Source organism: Lissotriton vulgaris, unplaced genomic scaffold, assembly GCF_964263255.1.
Source record: "Lissotriton vulgaris unplaced genomic scaffold, aLisVul1.2 SCAFFOLD_608, whole genome shotgun sequence".
Lineage (NCBI taxonomy): Eukaryota > Metazoa > Chordata > Amphibia > Caudata > Salamandridae > Lissotriton > Lissotriton vulgaris.
Window position 1 is genome coordinate 354953 of NW_028248168.1, and position 12696 is coordinate 367648.

Sequence of the window (12696 nt, forward strand, 5' to 3'; positions counted from 1 at the left end):
CGCAGATGAGTATTTCCTTTTCACCTCATGCGATTGGCTGTTTGCTGTGCAATTCAGCCTTCTAGTGAGTGTTTCCATTGGATGGGATGAGGGACTATTTACCATCTGAAATGTGCACTGAGTCATCACACTATATCTCCTATACGCATTCTATACAGGAAGCAATAGTTTTTTGCTACTTTTGTTCCCAGCATTGGTAAAACCAATAGGTCTGGTTTTAATGTGCTAAACAGCTGTGCATGTAATGAAAATACTCATCATATGTGTATGCATGCTTTAGTTGGTACATCAGAGAAAGAACTTTTGACTTGCCAATACTCAACTTTCAGTTGTCTTTGGTCAGACTTCACTTTAAATATATAATTGCTCAGACAAAGTACAAGTGAAATCAATTTACCTCAATCAGTGTATCATATTTTAATAACATAAAAATGTATGCCTCAGTTACTGATGACAAAAATGTGGGCAATGTGGAATTGATTGTAAAAGGTAGTTATGTTATGTTATGTTATGGTATGTTATGTTATGTTCTATTATATTTACTTTTATATAGCGCGCGGCTACTCAAAAAGAGTGTCCCGGCGCTTTGAGTAAGGAGGGCTACAGCACAGTAACATAACACGGTTAAAAAAAGAAGAAGACAAAAGGCAGAGAGGGCAGACAAGAAAGCGGCCTACTGGGTAAACAACCAGGTTTTAAGACCTTTTCTAAAAGCAAGTAGGCTGGTGGCTCCCCGAAGTGTGAGCGGCAGAGAGTTCCACAACTGTGGCGCCAGTAGTCCAAAGGAGCGACCTCCCAGGCGAGCTCTCTTCACTCGCGGGACAACCGCCAAGAACAGGGATTCCGATCTCAGAGAACGAGCCGGATGGTAGAAGGCAAGTCTCTTTTGGAGGTACTTTGCTCCAACCGCATGGAGGGCCTTATAGGCCAGGGTCAAAGCCTTAAAGGCGATCCGTTTGCAGATTGGAAGCCAATGCAAAGTCTGCAGCAAGCCCGCTGCACTGGCACGTCTATTCAAACCAAAAACAGCTCTCGCGGCAGCATTCTGCACCACTTGGAGCTGCTGTAGCAGATACTCTGGCAGGCCCAGGTAAAGAACGTTCGAATAATCTAACCTAGAGCCGATCAGGGCCTGCACAGTCAGCTTCCTGTGCTCCTCAGACAAAAGGGGAAGAAACCTCCGCAGCATCCTAAGGAGGCCGAAGCAGGTGCCCGACACCCCGAGGATCTGGGATTTCAATGTTAGCCCCTTATCCATCTTGACCCCCAGGTTCTTAGCAATTTGGGATGAACAAGACGGAGGGAACATATTGATTGGCCCCAAGCCTTAGTTGAGTTAATGTCAAAGATGTCATATTTTTATAGCATTGATAAACCTTGCAACATCACCACTTTTCACGCACATTTCTAAACCTCAGATTCTTGTCTGCCGCTTGCATGTTAATTAGGATCTGCAGGTTCTCTTTGAGAAGGGAATGTCCCCTCCATGGTAAACAGGTGTGTACCCCTGCCCTAAGTGATCAAACTGCATGCAATATCTGCCATTCTCATTTTTTGTGTGGCCCAGTTCAGGGCCGGACTGTGAACTGAAACCAGTCCTGGCAATCAGCTCGACCAGCTCCCAAGGGGCTGGGGGTGGGGGTGGGGGTGGGGGATGGGGATGCGAGTGGAAAGCACCACTCCCGCTGCCGCTTTTGTAACAGGCGTCCGATATTGCACAACTGCTGCAGAACCGGCCACTTGTAACAAAACTGGCACCCAGGGGTCTAAACCGGCCCCCACCCTTCCAGCCCACAGGGGAAATGCCCGGTGCCCGCTATGGCCAGGCCCGCCCTGGCCCAGTTCCTTGGTAGTAATAGAGGACAGGGGAGCACCGTACAGTAAACAAGTGTCTATTGTAACAAGTCCACACGTGTAGCGTCTCACTTAACCCTCAGTGCTAATACTTAGGAGTAGCTCTTTTGTATCCTACCATATTGACAAAAAAAAAGGATATTACATGGACCTACTTTTTGTTTCACCCACTGAATCAGCAGTTAGAAGCTCTGTGATTCTAGCAGCTTCATGAAGAGCCCTGGGCAGTGGAGGCTTGTGGGCTGAAAGCTGCAATTTGAATTGTCCAATTATTTACTACATAATTTCATTTCTATTATGGCCAAAGTGCTGAAAATCCTTCCACAGTTCCTTTCTTTTGATTCTCTGTAGGACTGTTAAAATCACTTATTGTTTTACTCATGAGATCTAAATGCAAATTGTTTGAGTTATTGGCATATAAATCACTGTGTAGTATTCAATTTGCGACTAAATGGCGAAGACAGCAGTTTAGCATGGATTTACACCTGTGATCTAAAGCGCTATGCACAAGCGACCTACTGTAGTGTATTCAAATTCACCATTCCATTCACAGAGACTCACTCATAAGGGAAAGAAATGGCATGCCTCCTAACGTTTGTGGATAAAAACAAGAAATGGGAGAAATTAAACCAAATGCTGTTAGAAGGTGTGAAAGAGGGACCAGCATGTGGATGGTCAAATACAAAAAGTGGCTATTTAATCTCCCGCCGGTCAAATAGTTAATAATCTCTGCTATTTACCAGCAAAATAGTACATAATCTCTGCTGTTTAGCCGGCCACAGGAAAAATAGTAGAGATGATGTACATTTTGACTGGCAGATCGATAAATAGAGTGCTGCAGCTCTTTATTAAGCCGGCCCTGAATAAAAGAGGGATTCCTAGCAATGGTAGGGTGGTGGCCATCTTGTAATGGGGATTAAACATTTATGAAGCTTAAGAAAGAACATGCTTTTACAAATGTATAATAGTTTGGGCAAAGATGAGTGCTCAAGTAAGCTCAGTTGTTATAAGCTCGAATTATATTAATATTCAAATAAGAAGTGCTGGAATAAAAAATCTGCTTTAGGAGCAGGATATGGCACACCAAACATTTTGAGCTACAGTCTAAAAGTATTTGGCTATCTGTAAAGAGTAATGAGAATGGATTTAATTTAAAGCATGATACATAATGCACTCATGCAAGTACTGTGTTTAAAAAAAAAATGTGATCCTCCTTTTGATGATTTTCAAGGAGTGGGCTCTATTTAGATTTCTTATGGAAGTCCTTGTGCAAGTGTAAGGTTTCTTTTTAAGAGGGAATGTGCTTGCTTAGTATTTCAAGCCCAGCACCACAGCAGCCATCAACAACAAGCAGCAAAAGGGAATGCAGACTGATTGGCTGTTTCTGGGCGACAAAGGGAGGAATACTTACAGTCGACAAATAGTGCTTGGGGGCACAATGCTTTGAGACACTTGCAGCAGGTACATTTAGTAGGACACAGCAACAGGACCTCTGTAGAGTGGGGAAGTGAAAGCAGGAGACAGGTAGGTAATGCATTTGGGTAGTTCACTCATCTGCCTGCTGAATAAACACACTTTTTCATACTATTTACCAAGCAGAGTGGGTTTTAGGCATTAATACGTATTAATCCCAGTCACAATATCATTTTAGTCACCTGAACAATGTAGCTTGTGATAAGTAATTTTGATTTGTACATGCTAAGTAGTGTTTTAAGTGGGCAAGGTTATGTTTCTACCAAGGCCTCATTGCTGTCCTTGATTAAAAAAAGGCAAAGAAATAATTCTAAGTGTAAGCTTGGAGGCTGTACCTGACTAAAGACTTTGTGGAAAAGTTGGGGAAGGAAGCAATAGGGACATCAGGGTGAGGTTGATGAGCTGTAGGAGAATAAGCCAAAGGGTGGACTACCAGGAGGGCTAGGTAGACCAGAGCACCAAGACCAGGAAAGAAGAACCAGGCCCAGGGAGAAGTAATCTATGAGGACCAGGGTTACGAATGCCAGAGAGGTCCAGAAACAAACTGATGAGGTGGAACAGGACAAGGAAAAACTTGAGTAATGATACAGGAAACAGGGTGTGAAGGATCAGGAGGGCACGGAACACGTGGAACAGGGGGACCTGGTCACAGTGGACAAGGATGAGAAGGAAAAGAAGGACCAGGGATAGGAGGAACAGAAGGCCAGAGACCATACCAAATAGGAGGGCCTGAATTCACTGACCAGGACCAGATGGACAATGCCGAACAGGGCTAGGGGTAGCAGACCCAGGTAGGCAGACCAAAGTCTGACCAAGCCGAGATCAGAATTGAACAGGATGGATGACGAAGTCTAGGCCCATTAGGACTAGGATCAGAAAGTCTATTAGCGATAAACTCACAGGAATCCTATACCATGGTGGCAAGGACTACATGGGCCAGGGTGACAGACAACATGGGAACTAGAAGGACCAGTTAAACAGGCATGAGGAAGACCAAAACTAGGAGGACCATTACTTGGAGGACCATGATAGAGGATACAATGGTCAGATGGACAAGAACAAGGTCGAATAAGCAAACCAGGAGACCAGGAAATCTAATAGGACTAGGATGGGGCAGGCAGAGCAAAGGGCTAGGGAAACCAAGGACAGTGAGACCCACACTAGAAGAACCAATACTTGAGGACCAGACAAAAGCTGCAGACCTACGACCGGTAGTAAATTAGAAGGATTAGGAACAGGCAAACCAGGGTACTAGAAAAACAAGGTGAGCAGGGCCAGGAGGACTAATAGATGAGAATTAGGGTGTGGAGAATGAAAAGCCATGGGATTGGGAGCCTGCAAATCAAGAGACCCAGAATCCAAATTACTAGGGGCAGGAGTACATTGGAATGACAACCAGTCTCAGCAGGTCCAGGGAGAACAGGTCCAGGAAGTTTTTTTGACTACATGAAGCAGATGTCAAGGAACATCAGAACTAGGAAAGGCTAGGATGACCCACTTGAGGGCAAATTATTGCATAACCATGTGGGCAAGGAATAGGAGGAAAAGGGCCAAGATGATCAGGACTTGATCGAAGAGGACACGGAGTGCAATGGCTAGTGTGCCCAGGATACTAGGATGTGCAGGACAGGGACGAGGAAGACTGGGGGAAGTACCAAGGCCACCCAGAACACCAGAACAAGCAAACTAAAAGAATCATGAGCAGGAAGACTATAAACAGAGCTAAGAGGGTCAGGACTTAGGGGACCAGGGCTCAGAACACCAAGTGGGGCAGAGCAATTATTACAAATAGTAGAAGCAGGGTGAGGAGTATTCGATTTCAGAATGTCAACCAGAATCTTGAAGACTAAGTGGACTGGACAGTGGTGACCAGGAGGACCGTGACCAAATCGACCATGCTCAGGAGCACCCGAACAAGGAGGACCTGGAGCAATGACTGTAGTACCAGTATGACTAAATGGTCAAGGAACAGACCCTGAAGAACCAGGACAATCCAAACCTTGAGGAGAAAGACTGAGTGTGCCAGGACACAAGAAGCAAGAACAGCTAGGACAGAATCTTGAGAAGAACAAGACTATACAAAAGAAGAATAGCAATGCCTTGGCCAGGAGTGCCGGGTAGCTAAGACCAGGGGCACACACAAATAGAGAGTGCCAGGTAACTGAGACCAGGGGCACAGGCAAGTAGAGTCAAAAGGAAAAGCTCTAAGGGGACCAGGAAACAAAGTACTAGGGGGACTAGCAAGACCATATACATGAGGGCAAGGAGCAGGAAGACCAGGGCCAGGAGGATCAGGACCAGTTAATGGAAGACCAGTTTCCAGACCAATAGGACCAGAGGGACATATTAAGCAAGGGAGATGAAGGGGTCAGTAGCAAGAATACCAGGAGGACTAGAGCCAGGAGGATAAGAGCAAGGGGGATTAAAAGGATCAGCACCAAGAAGGCCAGGGGACCATTACCATAGGGGCAGGGCACATAGTACCAAATGGGGCCTGGAGCTGGAGGTAGCAGGACCGGGGTGAAGAAGATCAGAAGGAAAAGAACAACCAGAGCCAGGACACTAAGGGAACTAGACCTGGGTGTTCAGGAGGACCAGTACCAAAATGACGAGGCTCAGAAGAACCCAAACAAAAGTACCAGGACCACAAGAGCCCATGCCATTGGGTGCAATGTCAGATCGACCATGAAGGTTAGGCTCAGGGTCAGGAAGACAAGGATACTCCAAACCAGAAAACAGTGAATAAGACGGCAAGGGCTAAGAGGGCCTGGATATAAAAAAGGCAAATGATATGAAGGGAATCAGCAGGACCAGGATCCAATGTACTAGGAATCAGATAAGCAGGGAGAGGGGGATCAGAAGGACCAGGTCAAATAGACGATCTGGAAAGAGAATGGAGGATCGGGAAAGATCTAGACGAAGGTGGCCTGAAAGCATCAGGATGGCCAAAAGGACCAGAACAAGGGAATTAGGCATACAAAGACCCTAATAAGGAGGATCAGAACAAAAGGATCAAGTCTAGTGGGCACAGAACTAGGAAAAGAACCCAGACTGGGAAGATTACTAAGCTGAGAGTGGGAAGGAATAGGAGAACTTCACCTGAAGACTCAAAGGGAGCTGGTCAGGCAACCAGAGCCAGCAGGACAAGAGCTAACAGGACTAGGAAAAGGAATACCAGAGGGGACCACAATCAAGGGGAAAATTAAGCTCATGTCAAAGAGGCCCAAGAGTATCAGAATCTGACATACCACGACAAGCAGGAGAAGGACACGGGGGCGTGGCTTGGACGCCGATCGGGATGGCGGCGTGAGCTCGCAGCTCCGCGCGGAATCCCGCTAATTCTCCTGTTTTCGGTACCCTGGGCGACCCGGAGACGACGCTCCTGCCCTGTGAAGTGTAAGGGGACAGCCGGGCACGATCGGAGAGTCGCTGGCCCCGAGGAGATCGAGCCGAAGAGACGACCGAGGTGTTGCCGAGGGTGCGAAGAAAATGGCGACGAGGAGGTCGGGCGGCCCCGTACTTTCGCTTTGAGCCGAGTTGTCGCCGACTGGCAAGAGATCCTGCAATCGGCTGTTCGGAGCACTGGGATCAGCGGTGCGGTGTCCAGAGACCAGGGGACGCTGACCTGCCTTGCCCGGACCTTGGGGACCCTCGCTGGCCGCCGTCCCGGGACCCATCCTTCCCCCCTCAGGCTACCGAGGGGGTCAGCTGAACGTAGTTCGTCAAGCTGGTCATTGCTCCCGAGGGCATCGGTGGCGACATTGAACACTGCCCGGGGCCAGGGGGGTGGCACTGAACTAAGAGAGTGGACACCAAACGGGCTCCCGGGCCTGTGACGCAGCACCCTGGAATGGCGGCGATCGGAGGGTCGAAGGCCGAGGAGCGTGCCGAGGGTGACTCGGCGACATCAACCCGGCTGGGCGAAACTCCCTCCCCGGAGCTGGGCCAGAAACAGCGGCTGAACCGGCGTTTGGATGCCATCCTCGATGCGATCACCTCGACTAAGGAGGCGCTGCACCAAGACATCGCCCAAGTGGCCACGGGCCTGGGGCTGCTACGGGCGGACCACGCGAAGCTAGCGGACAGGGTCAAGGACCATGACCAACTGTTGCTGGACCTGAAGCCATCGGTGGTGACCGCGGAACACAGGATCACGGATATATTGGCCCGGTTGGACTCGCTGGAGCGACGGGCGGAGGATGCCGAAGGCCGCAATAGACGGAACAACGTGCGGGTCGTAGGCCTGCCGGAAAGGATTGAGGGGGAGGATGCGGTGGCCTATATGGAGAACTGGTTCCGCACTGTGGTAGCGCCGGAGGGGCTTACTCCTTTTTTCACTCTGGAGCGGGCTCACCGGGTACCTGCTCGCCCACCGGGGCTTGGCCGCCCCCCCGACCGATGGTGGTGCGGCTCCTCCACTACAAGGACCGGGATCTCCTCATCCAGCGGGCCAGGATGTCGGGCCCATATGAGGTGGAGAACAGTAAGGTCACGATATTCCCGGACTACACCCAAGCGGTCCAGAAAAATAGGGCATCGTTCCTAGCGGGGAAGAAGGAGCTCAGGGAGGAAGGCATTCAGTACTCCTTGCTCTACCCGGCCAAGCTGCGGATCATAATGGATGGCACTACGCACTTTTTTCGGACACCGGATGAAGTTTGGCAATGGTTGGAGTTGTATAGAGCGGGGACAGACAGATCGCATAAAAGTAGGCGAGATCAACCTAAGCCGCCCCGGGTGAGGCAATCGCAGCGCATCAGGTCCCGCAACAGGCGCCAGCGGGAGAAACGGGAGGCTCAAATGGCGGCGGAGAAGAGGGATGCACTCGCAGCGACGGCGGCCATTACGGGGTCGCAACAGACCAGTGAACTGGCAGAATCGGACTCAGGCGGGGAAGGCAGCAGGACGGGAGAAGAACTCTCAGAGGCGGAAAGCTCGAAGGGGCCGATAGTGACCCCACAGACATCGGATGGCATATTTTGCGGCTGAGACTGCCTTGAGACTTGATCGAAACTTCATGGTAGGGTGGTATCCTGTTGGTGGAGGGCGGGTTGCCGGATGGGGGGGCTGAGTGCTTAGTAGGGGATGAAGACGCGGGGCGCGGGCTACGCTAGCTGGGGTCGGCGGTGACTCACCCCCCTTGGGCCCTTAAGGCCGACTGTGGTGGAGACCACAGGGTAGGAGTGTGGGAAGTTGGATCAAGGTTTGGATGGGGGCTGACATTGGGTTTGTGTGCTCTGTCCTGGGGAGTGGGGTTTGGGGAGTTTTTCTGTTCTGGGTGTGTTCGGGGGGGGGGCAACTGCATTGGGGGGGCTATGAACCTTCGTCATTTGATTCGGACTGTTCGAAGTTGGAATGGGGACATTACCTAATTTGAAATGCCTGACGTGGAATGTCCGGGGGCTGCGGACTATGATAAAACGCCACAAAGTTCATGCATACCTAGTGCGTAGGGGGTTCAGATAGCTATGCTACAAGAGACTCATCTCACCAAAAAAGAGTGCACTGCTTTGCAGAAAAGATGGCGGGCCAGGTGTTTGGCACCACTTACTCGGCGTATGCCAGGGGGGTGTTGATCTGGGTGAGGGCGGGGATACCCTTTCAAGTGTTGAGTCAAGTGGTGGATCCAGATGGCCGGTTTGTGGCGGTGGAGGGGAGGTTATATGGAAGGGATGTGGTTCTCTGCTGTGTGTATGCACCGAACACTGACCAAGCTCGATATTTTGATGGCCTCTCGGGGTCCTTGGCTCTTTCCTGGCGGGCCCGATAGTGTTAGGGGGGGACTTCAACTCGATCACGGATGTGGCTCTGGATAGGTCCCATCCCCCCCTGGTGGACTCCCCGGTACGCAGGTTGGCCGCACACAGGAAGGACTGGCAGGATAGATGGGGGTTGCTGGATGTCTGGCGGGAGCGGCACAGGGACGCCAGGGATTACTCCTTTTATTCTGCTCTCCATGATCTGCATGTCAGGATCGATTCGGTGCTTTGCGGTGGGTCCCTAGCCCCATTGATCTCTCATATGGAGTACCTGTCTAGGACCATCTCAGACCACAACCCCCTATTGGTACACATTCAGTGGCAGCGGGAGCGCTCAGCGATACCAACATGGCGGCTTCGGCCGGAGACGCTTGAGGATTCTGTGTTCAGCGATGCGGTCCAGCAAGGCATTGATAGCTATTTCAGAGTGAATGAGGGCACGGCCACGAGTAGGTCCACTGAATGGGATGCAATGAAAGTGGTGGTGAGAGGGGTGTGTTTGGGTAGGTTTTCGAATGCTCGAACGACTGTGTTGAATGCACTCATGAAAGCGGAAGAGACTTTGAGGGACCTGGAGCGCCGCAGGCCGGCTAGGCCGGATTTGCAGACCCAGTTATTGGAAGCAAAGGAAGTGGTTGCCACCGAGACAGAACGTTTAAGGTGCTACGACTACAGGCAGTATATCATCAGAGCACATGCGGAAAGGGACAAGGTGGGCACCCTCTTGGCCAGACTAGCTAAACCGGAACTTAGGGGCTGCCCGGTCCTCAGCATTAGTAATGCGCGGGGGGAGATGGTGTACTCCCAGGCAGCGGTATTGGAATGTTTTAGGGGGTACTATGAGGAATTGTACCAGAGTCAGCTGGGGGTGGGGGTTCAGGACATTGCGGAATACCTAGGGGAGAGGCAGCTTCCGGTCCTGGACGAGGAAGACGCGAGGGAGCTGGGCGGCCCGATCACGCTCGCAGAAATACGGGTGGCCATCAAACATATGGCCCGTAACAAAACGCCTGGGGTGGACGGACTGCCGATTGAATTTTACCAACAATATGTGGACAGCTTGGCTCCCAGGCTTCTGGTGGTGTATACGGAAGCTTTTGAGGCTGGGGAATTGCCTGGGTCCATGCGAGAGGCCTTGATTGTACCGCTCCTAAAGCCTGGCCGGGATGCAACGGATGTAAGGTCCTATCGCCCGCTGTCCATGTTGACGGTGGATTACAAGATTCTGAGCCGAGTTCTAGCCACCAGGCTGGCCCCACACATGACGGGTTTGGTACACAGGGACCAGGCCGGGTTTATACCCACGAGGAGCACGGCGCTGAATATTCGCCGCCTAGTGGGAATACTGGATGCCATCTTGGACGGGGAGGGAGCTCCGGCGGCCCTGTCCTTGGACATCGATAGTTTGATAGTTTAGAGTGGTCTTTCCTGGATGGAGTGTTGGAGAAGTTTGGCATGGGCGAGGGGTTCCGCAGGTGGACGAGGGTCTTATATACCTCGGCGACGGCGAGGGTGCGTTTGGGCGGTCTGGTGTCTGCGGCGTACCCGGTGGGCAGGGGCACGCGACAGGGGTGTTCCCTATCCCCCCTATTGTTTGCTCTGGCGATGGAACCTTTGGCGGTCCATGCGAGGTCGGGTGACAGGTACGCGGGGATAGCCAGCGGCGGGCAGTGGCACTATATATCGCTATATGCGGATGACCTGCTCCTGTACCTCGCTGACACGGCGCGGGCACTGGACGGAGCGATGGACCTGTTGTCGGAGTCTGGCCGGCTATCGGGCCTTAAGGTCAATTGGGCGAAGACTTGTGTGTTTCCACTGAGAGCAGGATCGCCCGACCCCGGCGGCGAATTAGGCGTGGTCTGGGAGCCATCTTGTTTCACCTATTTGGGAGTCCGCATCTACCACGCGACTGCGGACCTATTGGAGGGCAACATTGGACGATGTGTCCGGGCACTGAGGGGCAGCTTGTCCTTCTGGTCGACCCTCCCGCTGACGGTGCTGGGTAGGATCGCACTTCTCAAAATGGTGGCGCTCCCCCGCTTCCTCTACTATTTCCGGACGCTGCCTGTCTGGATTCCTCAGGGGGTCTTCAGAGACCTGAGGTCAATGATTATTGGCTTCCTATGGGGGCAAGGCCGCCGAAGAGTGGCCCTGAGCACGCTACTTCACCCCAAGATAGAAGGGGGCATGGCTGTGCCCGACTTCGAGCTGTACTATCTAGCGGCGCAGTTGCAGGTCCTTACGCATAATGTGGCTAGGGTGTTTCGGGGTCCGGAGGGGGACCGGGATCGGGGGATACAACGCCACGTACTGTCCTATATTATCATGCAACAGAGGCTTGAGTTGCGGGGCCTCACTATGGAGGAACGGACACTCCGGCTGTGCTGGCAGAGGAGCCTTCGGAGAGCGAAGGCCTCGCGGCCTTATGCTCCAGAGATCCCGCTCGGCATGCTGACGGCTTTGCCGCACGGGGGAGATTGGTCTCCATTGCTGGACTGGGAAGAGGCGGGACTGCAGGTAATAGGCGACCTATACATAGACGGGGCTTTGGCACCGTTCGAAGCGCTCCGGGACCAGTTTGGGCTGCCCGACGGGGGGTTCCTCCTGCACGCGGCGGTGGCGGCTGCCATACAGAAGCACTGGAAAGGGGGACTCATGGAACCGACAACGACTATGGCGTGCCAATATGTGGTAATGGCGGCAGGTACGTTCAAAGCTGTGACGTGCCTCCATAATAGGATGCTGAATGAGGGACTGGAACTGCTCCAGGGGCTCAAGTCTAAATGGGAGGAGAGTGTGGGCCGGCCCATACCGGACACGGCGTGGGGCCATATCCTGCGGCGCACGTGGAAGGGCACGAGAAATGCGCGCTTTCAGCAAGTACACTTCTATGTGCTTCATAGGGCCTACTTAACCCCTGAGAAATTACAGCGGTACTTTCAGGTACCGGATGCCCGTTGCCCACGGTGTTCGTCTCTGGGAGCGGACATGGACCATTTGTTCTGGGGGTGCTCGCACTTGGAGGCCTACTGGGCGGAGGTAGGGGACCTCCTGAACGAAGTGACTGATAGGGAAGTGGAATTCGATATGGCGGCATGCCTGCTGCTCTGGTTCCCGCATACTAAACACACCAAGGTGACGAGCAAATTCATTGATCTGGGCCTGATACTGGCGCAAAGGGAAATATCGTGGCATTGGAAGTCCAGGGGGGGACCCTCACTGCGTAGATGGAAGAATGAATTGCTACGGTGGTCTGACTGCGAGAGTGTGCTCCGGATGAAGCAGGCCGTCAAGATGGGGAATGAGAAGGCATTGGATGCGGCGCGTGCATGGGAGTTAGTGGTGCAGGCCTTGCGTGATTCTATGGTGGAAGATGAGGACAGTGAGACTTAGGCCGGTGGACACCGCGGGGCGAACACAAACAGTATCATAACCCGCGCTGTAATGGATCCATCCAACTTGTCGGGACGAGGCATACACCTTAGCAGTTGCCAGGGGGGGGGGGGGGGGGGGGGGGGGGTTTGGGGGGGTTGGTTAACGGGAGTTTGGGGTGGGTCGGAAGCCACATGGATGGTGGCCCGCCAGGGCACCTTGGAATTTATAGGAT

The 12696-nt window shown here is 52.2% G+C and overlaps 1 protein-coding gene across 1 annotated transcript in view; it reads left to right on the forward strand.

Annotated features, from left to right (window-relative positions):
- LOC147664903 (clusterin-like) overlaps positions 1 to 12696 on the forward strand; it is a 239867-nt gene that overhangs the window by 175432 nt on the left and 51739 nt on the right. The window lies entirely within an intron of this gene.